This window comes from Gymnodraco acuticeps, unplaced genomic scaffold (assembly GCF_902827175.1).
Source record: "Gymnodraco acuticeps unplaced genomic scaffold, fGymAcu1.1, whole genome shotgun sequence".
In the NCBI taxonomy this organism is placed as follows: Eukaryota; Metazoa; Chordata; class Actinopteri; order Perciformes; family Bathydraconidae; genus Gymnodraco; species Gymnodraco acuticeps.
Genome location: NW_022990904.1, coordinates 25,972 through 41,565, shown reverse-complemented (window position 1 = coordinate 41,565; position 15,594 = coordinate 25,972). Strand labels below are relative to the sequence as shown.

General features: G+C 41.0%; 1 protein-coding gene across 1 annotated transcript in view; it reads left to right on the top strand.

Annotated features, from left to right (window-relative positions):
• The first annotated feature begins 12,331 nt into the window (after positions 1-12,331).
• Positions 12,332-15,594, top strand: part of LOC117557805 (prospero homeobox protein 1-like) — a 28,970-nt gene continuing 25,707 nt past the window's right edge. The window contains 1 exon segment of the mRNA XM_034233743.1: positions 12,332-12,519. The gene's annotated coding sequence lies outside the window, so the exon portion shown is untranslated.

The following is a 15,594-nucleotide window of genomic DNA, read 5'->3' as shown; positions in this document are numbered from 1 at the left end:
CTAGATGCAACTGAGGAAAGAATAACTGTCACACACACACACACACACACACACACACCCTTGCACCTGAGAACACTCACTTGCCAGCAAAAGGCCACAACACCGTCTGTTCCTGCCACACACACACTCTCTTTCACACACACACACACACACACACACACACACACACACACACATATCCTTGTCTTCTCTTAGCACTTCATTATATTATCAGATGATAAACTGTGCCGTGAGTTTTAACAAACATACCAAACATTATTTGACGCACCGCCTCATCGAATGAACACTGAATATGTAACTGGGCCTACTAAAGCCATGTATTGATGGTGTTGGAAGTGTATATAGCAAAAATCCACTCATGTGAAATAAACACAATTCTTAATGTTTAAAGTTGGACAGATGTAAAGCAGTGAAATTGCAGGTGTGAGAAAATACACATGACAGATGTTTGTGTGTGTGTGTGTGTGTGTGTGTGTGTGTGTGTGTGTGTGTGTGTGGTGTTGCATGTGTGTGTGTGTGTGTGTGTGTGTGTGTGTGTGTGTGTGTGTGTGTGTGTGTGTGTGTGTGTGTGTGTGTGTGTGTGAGTGTGTGAGTTAATTGTCTCAAGGTGTAAGACATGCCTTTATAAATCATTCATACAAAAGCACACATGTTTAGCAGGTTGCCACCTTATCCCAGGTGGGATACACACACACATTTGGCGCATTTAACACCTTGCCAAAACCCCTGGTGACCCAGAAGTGTTCGCAGACAGATTGAAGATGGGATGAGGAGGAAGAGGAGGAGGAGGAGGAAGAGGAGGAGATAACATGAAGACACACCTGTTATTAGCTTTTCTCCAGACGCTGGATCGGGGGGGGGGGGGGGGGGGGAGGAGGGCCGCAGATCGAAGGAGGGAGGATGATGAGGGAGAGACAGAAGGAGATCCTAGGAGAGAAAGAGAGGAATTGTCAGGCATTAATAATGGATGGCAGATCCTTAGGGACCATGTTCAGACATTAATAATGGAATAGACTCAGATGGAGGGGGCAAGGAAACGCCTCAGCAGAATTTACCTGAGGAGAGAAGAACCACAAGAAAGTACTCGATTGAATTAGAATTTGGTCAACTTTTGCGTTTCATATAATTGTCTAAAACTTACATGATACACTTTTACATGGAAAGATATATTTCTTTGATACTACACAAATCTTTGCATACTTATTGCTGTTAAATAAAAAGATATCACCTTTAGAGAATACATCCCCTGCCAATTATTGAACTATACGGTAAACTGCAAACATCCTTAACACATCAAAAATGTATTTTGTTCGGATCCGACACAAAAAATAGTTATAGCTGTCACATCAAATATAAATAGGTAACTCAACCTGTAATTCTAAAAAACATTGGTGGTTGTTAAATCAGATGCTTGAAATGATCATCATTCTGAGTCCATTCTGATTTATATGAGCTGTGAGAAGAGACGACACCGCAGTCCTTAAAAGGACAAGGTCAATCTAAGCTAAATGAAATGCTGAAACGTTTTCTGACAGCGCCCACATTTGAAAGACTCTGAACGAGAGGGGTGTATAATATATGCCAGATTGAAAATCAGACCAACCAACATATCAAATATTTCTGCATGAGAGGAGCGACAAGGAGAGGGCACACACTAACTACCAATCACAAAGGCACACACAGATGCTTACAGACACAAAATACAGATGCTATTGCAAACACACAGATAGCCACACGCTAAACACTCACACAGAGTTTGGTGTAGTGCCAGTTCTTGATGACACTCACCATGGCATTGTCCTGCTTCCTCTCTTCCTCTACATCCTCTCATCTTTATTTCACACACACACTCCCGTGTTGTGTATCTACACACACTATAATACACACACACAGGCAAATGAGGAGCACACTTAAACTAAATGGGTGGCCTGATGGTGAATCACTGTCATTTAGCAACAAAGACCTCAGCTTGTTGTCCCTCCACCCCCCCCCCCTCATCTGTCTCACACACAAACACACAACCCTATACACAGATCAACCAACGTATCCCATGTTCACATCTACTATCTCTCACACACACGTGCGTGAAACACACACACCGTTTGGGTGTATAATTACAGTGAGTGAAGCAGCACTAAGGAATAATTACAGAGGCAGGTTGTTTGTTGTTGTTTTCCAACAAATAAGCAGTACACAAACAGATGGAGGGGGTGAGCGGCGGGGTTCAAGCCATCTCTGTGATGATGCTGTGAAATCGGATGTCCTACTATCTGACTAAAGTACGTGGACGACGTACAGCCATGTGTGATTGGTGAGTAATCCAAAGATAAAGGGTTTCATATTCTACCTCGACAGAATGCACTCTATTGGTTTGAGGCTTTTGCCATTATGTTACACCTGGCTGGACAGGAATGGTGCATTCAGTTTCACGCAGAGGTGTTGGATAGGGATGAGGTCAAAAATACGAAACCTCTACAGTTATTATTGCATGCAAGCATTCAAATCTGCTTCATTGTGAGTAAAGGGCCTAGCACATACCAGCTCTCACTTACTTAGCTATTCCTCTCCTATTCACTTCTCTTCCTGTTCACTTCCTTCAAAGTCCACAAAGTCCTCTTTCCCTCACTGTAACTCCCCCCCCCAACAGAAACACACGGTGCCCAGGCAGTCACCTGCGCTGAAGGTAAATGGAGTGTGAGGTTTTACTGGTACAGTGATTGCGGGGTACGGCTCAGGAGGAAATAAGTGTTGGGTTTGTTTATGTGCTATCAGACAGCAGGTGGCAGAGTCAGCACACCGCCTCTTGACCTACAGCGGGGAGAGGGGTGGACTCAGGTCCAGACGGGGGGGGGCTACTAAACAAAGTCTAAAAATGATTTCGACATGAGGAAAAGTTGCAAAACGTGAGCTGACGACTAGAAACATCAGCATAATCATTCGGAAACCTTGAAATCTTGTTTTTCTTGCCTCTATGTTGATGGAAGGGTCAAATACTCTTTGTTCACCGTGGAGTGATGCAGAGATAGAAACACTTTTCTTCACAGGTAACAGGAGGTGAGTCATTTATGTACACGTTTACATTTGTTGGGTGGGATTATTCCTTAACGGTTTGAGTATAACATGCTTGATGAACATTACTCTGCATGTCCATCAGTATCTGGCAAAGCCTGTGTGTTTGGTGTGTGTGTGTGTGTGTCACGGTAGGGGAGGTGCGAGGTTGTGAGGGTGAGGGTTATCCCCACTGCGTCAGAGAGAAAGAGAAATAGAGAGGGACAGAGGAAAAATGGCCGATGAACGAGAGTCTTTGTTCTCCTGCAGGGTTGGGTTCATCGAGGGATGAAGAGCTAACCCTTACTGGGGAATCACAGCGTGGCACAGCCTCTCTCTTTATACCGCTTCCTAACACTCCGTTTTAACATTTTCTATCTCTTCATCAACCTTTTGTTCTTGCTCACTCTTTCCCTCCACCTGTTCAGTCATTATTATTTTTTATATTTATCAACTCTGTACATTTCAACTTTTCTTGCCCACCTACAGTACAGTATAGCGTTAGTATATAATATTGTGTGTGCTTTGGAGACCACTTTAACAATCTAAATACAATCCATATAGGCAAAGTATAAGTAAATGAGTGGTTAAAGGTACACCTGTATACCATAGCAGACGAAGAGGGACAGTACATTCACATCATTTAGGATTTGATCCATCACACAAGTGTGTTTCGCGATATTGCAAGATTTGTTTTGAATGATTCGCATTTTCAAAAAGCGCAAAAGGTTTGTTGAAAGGGCGCTTTGATGATACGATACACTGTTACGGGAGGAATTTCACGGATTATATATTCTGCCTTTTCAACGAGGAAAAGCAAAAGGTTTGGCTCGCTTCCAACATGTCACAAATAATTTGACAATGATGCTTAATGTTAAATAAATAACATGCATTAGAGTCATGAGAGAACAAAAGGAGAATAAGTAATGACAATAAAATTGTTGGGCCCTTTTAAAAACTAGCTTTAATTCCACCCTAGCTAATATAATGACCTAACTATGGTGCCATTAGATAAGAGGAATGCAATACCACTGTATTATTAAAAAACTGTTTCTACTTTGTCATTTAAAAAGGGAAGTGACATTTTAGGAATATTGTCTTTGCAGTATAATAAAATGTTGAAATTTAAAAATACTGTAGTGATGATGTTGGTAATTATGTGACGGTTAGATCTTGAAACATTCCTTCTAGACATGTTTACTTCAGCTTCACTGAGCTCTGCCATTTAATTACGCTGTTACTTGAGCTCATGTGTAGTGCATGTCTGTTTGTGAGTGTGTGTGTGTGTGTGTGTGTGTTTAATACCCTAACAACCTTATTACTTGCCATGTTTTTACCTTAGACTCCTTCTGTAGTTAACTGGCCGCAGATCGTCCGCAGGCGTTTCTTTACGTGCTCTGTGAAAGGGGCGGGGGGGGGGGGGACTCTGTAATTCAATTTCAATTAAAGGAAAGAAGAGGAGGAAGCTTTAATTGATTGTCGTTATGCCAGAGCTGTGTGTGTGTGTGTGTGTGTGTGGTGTGTGTGTGTGTGGTGTGTGTGGTGTGTGTGTGGTGTGTGTGTGTGTGTGTGTGTGTGTGTGTGTGTGTGTGTGTGTGTGTGTGTGTGTGTGTGTCAGGCTGACTGTAAACGCACACACAGATGTCCTACTTTCCCCTTGCTTGATTATACTCAGCTTGTTTCCAGTCCATGGTGGGGGGGAGCATGGGGGGGGGGTCAATACTTTCAAAGGCTTTTGACTCTTTTCACATTACCACTTCATTGTAGTGATAATATCATATGAAATCACAAATGAAAAATGTAAACTATAGGTTATTTACTAAAAGTTGCTTATGAATGTACATCAGATAACAGTTTGTTCAAAGGTTAACTCGTTTTTATCTTTTGTGTTTTTATTAAATCAAACAAGTCAACAGTTTAAGCTACTTTCCGTGGCCAGAGCTTATTCTAATGAGCCAAAGGCTATCATTATAATACCCCATGCAAATATGGCAACATAGCGTAGTTTGATCCCTAAAGTGTTGGCTGCTCACAAACGTCCTGAAAGTCTGCCGATCACATTGTGTACAAAACCACACGGGTCACTGAGTAGATGAAGCGAGAAAAAACGCTTTGACCAAGTTCGTTTTTTTTCAGTCTTGTTATCCTTTGTTTGTTTGCATTATTTGTGTTGGGATTTTATTCGGCATCTCCTCGTCCCTTGTTGGGCTTCTTTTTTTTTGTTGGCTCGGCTACAAGGCGTTAATGAAAGCATTTCAAGCAAACATGTTGATTTTTGTTTCCATGGGGATCCCGAAGGCCTGACAATGTCACAGAGGCTTCGGCCAACAGACTGGTGGGAAACACTGATGCATTTTCCTCTTTTATTCACATTGTGTTTTCTCAACTCTTCTTTTCCATTATAACACTTCTATTTCTTTCTTTATCTATCACGTTATATTTCTTTAAATTCTTCTCACTGTTCCGACTCTCTGCGTTGTCTTTTTCTTTACAAATATTTCCTCTTATCCATCTTTTGAAGCAGCTTTTCAGCTCCATTTCTCTCTTTTTCTGTGTTTTCTCCTCTTTCTGTGTCCGACCCTCTCCATTCTGCTCACTTTCTTTCTTCCCTTGTTGTCGTCTATGTGTGAAGCTGTGATAAATAAAGACAAACACAGCAGTATGTGTTTGAGAGACGGTCGCCAGCCCTCTGATAGCATTGTTAGCCTCTCCACCTCTCCTCACTCCACTGCACACCCAGCTCCATGCTTTCTTCCCCCTCTCTATCCATCCAGGCCCCGAGCCAGGAAGGCGGCTTCAGGGGCAAAGTCAGGCCAGGACGGAGGCTTCATTGTGGCTTTTAAAGGCTGCGTCGGTGGCGGAGGTTGAGGACCAGGGAACCGGGCCAAGCCCCAGACCCAAGACCCTGATCTGGCCTGCCAGTCGGCCCACTAAAGGGCCTCCGTGGCTGGGCACGACATCAGGGCAAGAGGGGAGGTGGAGGCTGGAGGTCTCAGCAGCGGTAATGGCAGTGGCTAGATTAAGACCTTCTCTTAGAGTCAGCACAATGAACAAGGTCTACAGCGGAGCTACACACACACACACACACACACACACACACACACACACACACACACACACACACACACAACACACCACACACCACACACACACACACACACACACACACACACACACACACACACACACACACACACACACACACACACACACAATTCAGCTCCGTCCATGTCGTCCATCAGAGGCAGAAAAGCATGAATAAATACATGAGCAGTGTAGAGCTCCATAGGACTGATAAAAAAAAAAAACACACATGACTTACAGGAACTGAAAGAAAGAATAGTAAATTGAAAAAAGGGAACAGATGAATAATTTTTGATGGTTTTGTACTACAGTAATTGTGATGGGAGGGCGGAAAAAAGAAAAGGGAAAAGGACGGTGATGAATTATGAAAATCCACCAAGTCCCTGAGCTCAGGAAATTGAATAATTAGGAAAAGTTGAAGAGCCAAGTTTGTGAGTTAATGACAGAAATGAACTTTAACAGACCTCTGAGTTATTGAGCAGGTTTACTGGAATACATTTACGACTGTACTGAACTGCTGAAATGCCAACAAAACACAATTTCCGATGATCAAACGGAACTTATCAGATCCTTAACGGCTGAAGCAGTAATTCCAAACAATCATTCAATCAAACACAAACTGTGGTTAATAATACAAATGATATTCTTTCTTAACAGCTCATGTGGTTATGGTTCATTATATCACAATGTGCAGACAACTAATACAATCCTCATTCAACTTCCATTCATAACTATTACAAGCACTTTTGAAAATATCATAACTATTAGATCTCAACCACTGAAACGACCTGTTAGTGTCACCTCCTTGACAGATATAACATATAGAGAGATGTATGTGGACTTTCAAAAACGTTCAAGGCTTTGGTTTGTTTTGGATAGTTGGCAGTGATGATGTAACGTATTGGGCTGACTTATTGAACCAGCATGTCTATAATAAATGCACAGTAGCACACATCTGCTGTTAACAATAATTAATTTCGGACAACTTTAATAAGGCAGGAGCAAAGACACTATGTTACTTTAAGAGATACTTTAAATGAATAAAGTTCATGATACCATAGACGTGATTAAATGCAGAACATATTTTCTCTCAGCCAGCTGTCCACATTATCCAGAGCACACACATCATGCCCTGACCCTAATTTATCCATGCAATTTTCAAGGTATTGTGAGGGTGTCAGGAGAAAAGGATAGCTGCACAGAGAGAAGATGATGAGTGGTCAAAATGTGCTTTAATTCGAGCACTGTTCATTTTTCCTTTGTGTGTGCTAATGTCCATGTGTTTTGCCACAGAGGAGAGTAGAGGAGCCTAGATGCCTGGTGGTAATGTCTGCAATAAGACCCCCATGCCACCTTTTACCTCTTCACCTACACTATATGCTACTTCTGTAGTCAAAGTGTGTGTGCGTGCATGTGTGTGTTTGCGTCACAGCTCTCAGAAAGGACCCTGGGACCCTCCTCGACAGTGAGAGCTTTTAGCTCTTCTTCGCTAATGTCCTGAATAATGGCATCTTGATGGAGAGAGAGTAGACCAAAAAGAGGAGAAAGAGAAAGAGTGGAGAGCAAGGGGGGACAGATGGAGGAAAAGACAGAAAGAGAAACCTCTGCATCCATTCTTCTTTACCTCCAGACCTCCATCAGTGGCAGGCCTATCATTATTCCCTCTCTCTGCCTATTTTCATAATTCCCTTTTTGTCTCCTTTCTCAGCATTAGATGATCCAGAGTGATAAAATACACATCTCAGTGTGTGTCTGCACATGCAAGGACTCTGTATGTAATGTCAAACTAGTAGCAAAGTAAACTTTTCCTGGCACGGAGGCATTATTAGGACACATTTGAGTACCATTACCTGACGGCACTGCTCCCTCATAAGCAGGGGCGGTTCTAGGGGGGGCCAGGGGGGGAGCAAGTGCCCCCCTAACACTGACCTCTGACCTCCCTGTGGCCCCCCCTAAAAATGAAAAATGTACTGTATGATTTATTACACGATTTATTGAATGACGGAATAGGCGGAACTAACGTTATTCGTCATTCTAGTCGGACCCATTAGAGCGGTGCACTCACTTTCACTGTCCGGCTGAAGCGTGCGAAAAACAAACACTTTTCATCTCGGATCATCAGAGGCTGTTGCATCCAAGAAAGACTGATTGAAACCTACGTTTCGAGAGACTACCACGATAATTGAAGGTGATTTAAACTATTGTTTTCCGTGTAATTGTAGATGTAAAGTAGAGATGTAACTGTTCATTGCCTTTATTTTTATATAAATATGGTGTACTATAACTTAAGCTGAAGCTAACAGTAATAACTATAAGATATATCTGAAATAAATAAGTGTACTGAAACAAATACCAATAACTGTATTGCATTGTTTTCTTATGCGCAATAACTTCATACTGTCTAGTTCTCTTTTTCGTCCTGCATTTATTGTGCCCCCCTCAGAAAATAACTGTCCCCCCAGTGGCCCCCCCCAGTCAAATTGGTCTAGAACCGCCACTGCTCATAAGTGGCTTCACTAATGGCTGGAAGATGTTGGATCTTACAAAAACTTCCAATCTACCCAAGTCCATTTGATTTCTGTTGACTGGCAGGGCTCATTTTGTCTCTTGTAGTGTCTTGCGTGGGATTTTAAATGCTTTTTTACATAAATGACATGTATATTTAAGCAGTGTTGGAAGAAATTAACCAAATTGAACTAAACGAGTACTTTGACTATAACGTTTGCAGTAGACTGCCTGTAGTAGTTTATATTTGCATAGTGATTCAAGTAAAGATACTTTTTTTTTTACACTGATGCTATGTGCGTGTGTTTCTAAGACTATGGTTGAAACAGAAAAGTGGAACTGGTATAAAACTGTTTAAGACTTGCAAGATAAAACTGAACCTGTGGTAAATGACAGTAAAGCACCGGTGGCTGAGAAAAAAATACTTTGTCTCGAGTATCTCATTTAGTCACATGTCGTATTGTGAAAATACGATTTGATGAAAACAGTTTTAGTTTTGGATGAGATTCCTATGGAGCTTCCTTAAAAATACATGACTGAACAGTATACGGTAAAAGTGTAGAAACATAGCCTAATCCTGGAGTAACCGTTATTTAAGTCATTTGCATGTCAGAAGTATTTGAGGGAAATGCTTTCAATTTCAAAGCTAAAACCTGTGTTATTGTCATCCCTTTCTCTTGTAGGAAAACTCTCCCTAATCCTCAGGGTGTGATCTAAACATGAGGTGTAGTGTGCCGTTTGTTTGGATTGTCAGTCTGGTTAAATCCTATGATATTAGCAGCGGGTTGATTAAAAACCTAGCTGTTGGTATTTGGGTTGTAAGGTCACTCTGGGATGTCGGTGAGTAAACTGTAGGGACAGTTCGGGGTGACTGGCCATGACCGAAACATAAAACACACACACATTCCCACACTTTCAACTTGTGTTTCACAAATGCAAAGACAGTGGCTCAAAGTGTGTGTACACAAATCTGTTTTTCATTGAGTAACACACACTGTCTCTCACGTCACACACAAAAACACAAGTGGGGGTCATCGGCTCATCGGGCAAGTAAACACATGGCGGTCACAGAGTTAAACATTAATATGCTTATTTTCTACCCATGATGTGAAAAGCACAAAAAGCACATATTTAGGAAACACCACTCTTTTTGATTGATTATTTATCATCCTGCTTTAGTGGAAATACCTCTTTTTATCAGAGATTTTGTGAATTCCTATCATTTTCAGCTGCAAAAACTGTATCAAAAGCAAATATGCCCCCTCCTCTGTATATGCACATCACCCCTCCTTCAGACTCAGGAAATAGGCTTTTTTTCAAAATGCATAAAGTATGTTCCATAAGCTCACGAGCATTACTCATTTAGTGTAAGACAGCCCTTTATTATCTTCTCTAACCATGCGCATTTTCTCTCTCTCGTTGCAGATATACAAAGGGGAAATGTTCACAATTATTGCAGTTACCAAACTACGAAATGGCATCACCCAGGGCACCAAGTACAAATAGGTCACAGCTTTTTCAGCTAGAAAAGAAAAGTTCCGTGCGCTGCTGTGGTGAAGTTTCCGTGTCCGTGGCAAATAATTGGCGATCATTAGAAAAACTGGGCCTGTTCGCTTCTGCGTGTAAGGACATCCTGTGTGGCACGGAACACACAGCTGTCTCCTCGGGGTAAAAATGTTTTTTATTTCTGGGTTTTAATATTTGTCTTTGCTGCAAATTAAACCGCACGGCAGAGCCGGAAAGTAAGTGTATAACTTCGTGTAAAAGCCGATTATTCCCGTGCGTTATTGAGTTAAGAGCAGAGACGCGGGGTAAGCGCTGATCGTCTGAGAGGCTGCGCTGATATTTCTTATTGAATAATAATGTTGAAATACCGTATCGATTTTGAATGACCTCGTTTGAAAGAGGAACACAATGCTCCGGAAAATGTTTTCCTGTCAAACAAGTTTAAATTACAAATACACTTTTTAATGTAGGTAATAGGCTACGTGTTTTTTTCATGATGTGTCCCACACACCACTACAATACCTCTGCATGCGCAATGCAAAAAAAATGCACCAAACAGAATCATTTCGCTTTTTAAAATCATACCACATTGTCGACATGACATAGTTCCACTTTTCTTTATTTCCGTAAGGTTTTTCTTTAGTATTAAACAAAGTCAGATATAGAATATTATACACAAATACATTTCCCAACTGTTCTAAACAAGAAAAACACTGAATTGGAACTGATATGTTACTAAGTTATTATTCATTTTCATGAAGAATATTTTTCGCTTCATACATTTTTTGTGATTTACATTTTAACCATCTGTTGAACACAGATGAATTTATGAAGTGATCCGTCGTGGACTAGTCTGAAATAATTCTGAAATGTTTCTACCTGCGCATATAAGGAAGTGAATAAGAGTAATCTGTGAGCCTTGATGCTGAAGGAACGTGCGCGTAAACACTGCATCCATTAAGATGTATATGTAAAAGCTAAAAGACTTAAAATAAATTGTGACAAATAAAGCTTATATTAGAATGCTATACATTTAAATTATATGGTGGATTGCTGGTTTCTCAAAAGGCCTCAGCACGTTATCTTCTACAAAACTGCTTCAACCTGGACATATTATTTACATATTTCTTTGGTTATGTTTTCTGAACATCTCTGGGTGTCTTTAGTGAATCTGGATAACGGAGAGCTTCCTGCGGAAGTGTCTTTGAGCAAAACACTGACTCGCTATCAGTTCCAAGGTTTCCTGAACTCTGATCTCTGGAGAAGAGGGGTCTGGACACATCAGAACTATCGGCTCATTTGTCTGCCTTTAGACAACTTTCTTTCATTGATTTGGAGCCCCGCGCAGAGGCGTACCGTCGTTTCCAATTAGGAGCAGGCAATTACGGCTGCATTCAAGCACAACATGTATTTATTTTGGAAATGTCTGACGTACACAAGTTATCAAAGACGGTGGAAGAAAAGAACCAGAAACATGTAAAGCCTGTTTTTATTAGAAATATTTATATAATATTCGTACAGTTGTATGCAATGTTGTAAATGTACTACTGAGTAAAGGCATGCACACAAGCAATACAAGTGGCTCTTTATTCATCAATGACATCTAATATATATTTGTATTGACGGGTGATTCATATGTACACAACACTGGGCATTGCAAAAATAAATAGAAACATGGGGGCATGCTTCAACAGAGAAAAAGGGATAATTGATGCCCCTAAAATCCGGTTTAAATTAAACGGTAATCTACAAAGATTCTCCGCAAATGAGAAAGCTTGTTGAACCTGACTTTGGGTTACCCTCCGCTCCATGCTCCTCTCTCCTCTCTCTCCCTCTCCGCTCTGCGCTGCTTTCGGAGGGCTCCTTATAAATTAAATCCAGCGTCCCTGGTCCCCCATCCTTATTGGTCAGGTGGAGTCGTTACCTCACTCCGGGCCCTGTGACGCAGCGTCTTCACGTATCCTTCATGTGCGCCTCTTCTTGTTTCTTATTGAGAGTCTTGCTCAGAGGAGGAAAACAGGAGTCGCGAGGAGCAGACAGTGCAGGACGGACCGGGTGCGCTCGATACTAAACACTTCCCATCCCGGGAGGAGAGCGGCGCACAAGAGCAGACTCTCTCTCTCTCTCTATCTATCTCTCTCTCTCTCTCTCTCTCACTCTCTTTCTCTGTCACTCGATCTCTCCCACACACACTTTCTCTATGAGTCTATCTCTCCAGCACACACACACACACCCATGCCCGCGCGCGCACGCTCCGCATACGTCTCCACTTTGCCTTAGTAAATTACGGCATTGATCTCAAAGACGAGCCAGGATCTGTGTCTTGTGTTCACCCTTTCTTCGACGGACGGACTTGGAGAAACGCTCGAGAGAGAAGTAAGTCGAAAAACGTTTTATTTATTACCATTATCGTCACTCATGGGCTTGTGTGTGTTTGAGTGTGTCTGATTTGAGGTTCGAACTTTATTTCCTCGGTGAGTTGGAGGAGCCGGTCCCCCCTCGCCGCGCATTGCGGATTCACAGGGCGCAGTTGAATTTTGGACTGTTTTCCGAAACTGGTTCTGCTCACGTTGACATCAGGCGCGTTAGTTTTGTTTGTGATTCTTGCCGGCTGTATACACACGATTGCGTGAAACACAATATATGATCAAAGTTTGTTTTAAAATTAAAATGACTTTTAGTTCACGGCTACTTTCCTTTCCAGTTTGTAGAAGTCGCTTGGATTTACGCACCTGCCGTTGCTTTTGGAGTCCATGCAATTCTTGTTTTTATGGTTTTGCTGCTTACCAAGTCATTCAGTATTTAGGAGGTTAGCTTTAAAATCCTTCTTCTTTCACAAATTAAAGCAAATAAGGAATCCTGTCAGTGGACTCATTTAAATGAATGTCTTCAATACGTTTTATTTTAATGATCTGTACTTCCAGAGAGGTCCGCCAATTTCGCTAAAACAAGAGAACCAGGGACGTTATCTGTTTCTATTGGCACAGATCTTCATCATTTTTAAAACGTTATCATAAAAGAATGAACGGCATGTTGAGTTGGAAATGTTTGTCTAATTGTTGTTCGGACTATGACAAACATCCCTCAGTATTTGCCGTGCAAAGTGATCAGCTTGTGTTTTCTGTCAGACTCTGAAGCGCACAAGTATAATCCACTTTACACTGTTGTAATAACCTGGGTATGTAGTTCCTCTTAGAGATGAAGTATAGGAAGTAAAAGGTGAACAAATTATGACCTACGCTTTTTACCAAAAGTTATATAATTATGTTGATATTATTGTAAGCTAAAAGTATTCATAAAAGCAGATAACAAATGGTTAAAGTGAGTTTGTGTTTACTAGAATTACAAATATCACCAAAGATAAATTAATCCAGCAACACCACTCACGTTCACCCTTTACATGGAAATAAGTCATTTACACTTCACACACATCAGTTACTTCCCATTTCAGTTCTCAATTGCAACGTATTCCTGCCCTTTAAATTCAGATTCAAATGAAAGTTTCAGTTTTAATGCCGAAACCACACACACATACTCTCACATCTGCTTTCGGTGCTCAACTTCAAACCTTGGTGTGTTTGGTTTTTAAACTTCTTGATAAGTAGACACACTTAGATTTATATAAGATAATATGTTCTTGGAAAAGGTGAAGGTTTGACGAATGCAAACATGAAACATTAGCTGTTTTTCCACTGATGCCCCCTCAAATTGACCTCAAACACACGTTTCCAAATAACCAAGTTTCCAAGCTCTTTGGACCCCCTAATCTAAACTGTTAGTCTCTCTACCACCTCGGTGTGTGCGTGTGTGTGTGTGTGTGTGTGTGTGTGTGTGTGTGTGTGTGTGTGTGTGTGTGTGTGTGTGTGTGTGTGTGATGTGTGTGTGTGTGTGTGTGTGTGTGTGTGTGTGTGTGTGTGTGTGTGTGTGTGTGTGTGTGTGTGTGTGTGTGTGTGTGTGTGTGTGTGTGTGTGTGTGTGTACACGGGCCAGACCTCTGCCCACAGTAATCCTGAGGAACCAATCACGCTAACAGATAGTGTGTTTGCATGTTCTGTGTGAGTGTGTGTATCTGGGTCACTGCTGGGCACTGTGCTGAGGCCGCTGAGTGTTTTTCTGAACACCTCTCATCTGCAACACTAAAACTCAGTCACATTCAAACAACCCTTCTCGTCTGCTTAGAAACTATTTCATTTGGCCCGGCAGGAACAGTGTCTGCTTTGTCGGTTTTGCAAAAGTGTCTCCTATTAGTTCTGTGTCTTTCTTTAAAATCGGAGTTGAGCTGCTGTTTTTGTTTTCACATTTTCTAACAGTGGAATACAAACGCCAAAACTCCAGTGGACAAAGGCACAGCTCTACCAAACTGTTGTAGGAGCAGCTTTCATTCGTAAAATATTTCCCTAGACCTAACCCTGAAATCACTTGCAAAACAGATGCAAACATGTAACATGGAAAACGCTGGATGTATGCATGTGTGAAGGAAGCAGATATCCACTTCCTCCGTCAGTGTGTTTTAAGATTGCAAAAGCTTATTTTTGGCAACACTTTTTAGATTTGTTTTGTCTACTTCCATTTGAATGAATCTTAAATTAAGCGAAATTACATTTGACCGAGAATTGAGCTTTAGCCTGTGGGGAAGTAAGGGTGAAGCCGGCGTTTCAATATTTCCCACAAGATAGTTGAAGTGTTTCCAGAGCATCGACAAAGATACCTAACCTTTATGAGGTGCACTGTGCTTCTCTACACAAATAATATATTCACTGACAGAAAAATTACCCTCGCTTTTCATTCGAAGTATGTAGAGCTTTTTAAGCCTCAAATAGAATAAAACATTTTACAATAACAACCCATTTACTATCATGTGAAGAAATCTCTCTGAAATAAAACTAACCCACAAACACACAGTTATTTTTCTTGCAACAATCCCTCTGACAATAAGAGAGGACCTGTCGATTCTTCACAGCTCCTAACAAGAAGCTGAAATCAAGGTTACTCCTCAAGGGACGAGGAGGAAGTGGGATATCATTTTGTTTTTGTACAGCCAGGTGTTACTCCTTCCTGGGAATTTCTACTCTCAAAGTGGTTCCTTTTTTTCTGCTCTACAATTATCCTTTTGTGAATTTGGAGATGGATAAGAATGGTTCAGAGTTGGTGATTTGTATATGAGGTAGTTATTGTCAACTCTGTGCAAAAGGTTAAAATAATATTAGTATAAAATGATTTGGAAGAAAAACACATTGTCCATAGTAGTCTCTGTTAATGTTATGTTGGAATGATTCTGTAATAAATCTGATAACTGATTTTAATTAAACAGCTTTTGCATTATTCAAACTATATATTTTAAATGTTTCTTTCTGTAGAGATCAGCTATTGATTTAAAAATATAGCTTAACATTTAAATAATTCTGCTTCTCTCTGACTGAAATATGACCACATAATACACAATTTATCCAAA